The following is a 1353-nucleotide window of genomic DNA, read 5'->3' on the forward strand; positions in this document are numbered from 1 at the left end:
CTGACTACACTCTCCAGTCAGTGCCATCTCCCATTGCTCCTGCCCCCTCCGACTCCCTTGACCTCAACCGATTATCCCCCCAAACCTTCACCTTCACTCCTCCCTCCTTCCATCGCCTCACACCCCCATTCCACTTCCATCCCCTTTCCCCGAATTCTTCTTCCTTCTTTTCTTCACTCCCTCCCCTAATCCCCCTCTTTCCTTTCCCACGCACACTCCATTCTCCGGCATCCCACTTTCCCGCACATGCCTCCTCCACTAGCACTCCCTCCCTGCACCCCTCTTCCTCCCGCACCCTCTTCTTCCCGCACCCCTCTTCCTCCCGCACCCCTTCTTCTTCCCGCACCCCCTCCTCCTCCTGCATCCCCTCCTCCATCCGCACCCCCTCCTCCACACACACTCCTGACACAAAACTGGACATAGTTGTTAAATGTAGGCCAGACCTTACATAGACTGTGAGATCACCTGGATTCAACTACATATCTCTAACTGTAAACTCATTCTTGCTCGCCGCTTTCTACAGACTCCTTTTTCCAACACAGAATACTTACAGAACCTTCACACATCTCACACTGCATCACTTCAGACAAACACATTTGGATCGCAGGTGATTTCAACCTCCCGACATCAAATGGACTCTACATCCCCTTTCGACCCCAATGACGCAGACATCCCAAACCCATTATCCCACACACGAACAGTCGCCAGTTACACGATACCTCATTGACATCACAAATACATTCGCAGACACACAACAGTACTCAAACCAACGCAAACCCAAGTTACCACAACGCCCACTGGCGACGGGAGCCTTCAGCCACTGCCCACACGCTATATCTCTTTCTCACATACAACACACTCCATATAACAAAACACCGAGTGTTGTTCCAGGACTAAGTTACCACCACATCGTCCTTGTTGACACCTCCAACCGACCCGACAGAAACGCAGACGTAGACCTATTTTGCTCTACAGACTCGATCATAAGGGACAATACAACTTACAGAGACAACTTGCTATCTTCTGACCCTACTCACGACCTCTTGATGAAAACTGGAATAGCCTGAAACACTTTATACACAATCCATCAAAAATCACATCCCACAAAAAATACCTTCGAGTAGATACACACACTCCCTGGTTCTCCAGAGGTCCACACAGACAACACCGAAAAAGACTCTACAGACGCGCGCAAATCATACAAACACACCAGAGAATTGGACCAATTTCAAATCCTTCCAAAAAACATTTGCTAAAAACGTAAAGACCGAACGCGAACACACTCAGTATATCAATAACCGCAGACAATGTAAGAAACAACCCTAGACACTACTTAAGTCTTCAAGACCGGCA

The sequence above is a fragment of the Penaeus monodon genome, chromosome 15, assembly GCF_015228065.2.
Source record: "Penaeus monodon isolate SGIC_2016 chromosome 15, NSTDA_Pmon_1, whole genome shotgun sequence".
Taxonomy (NCBI): Eukaryota; Metazoa; Arthropoda; class Malacostraca; order Decapoda; family Penaeidae; genus Penaeus; species Penaeus monodon.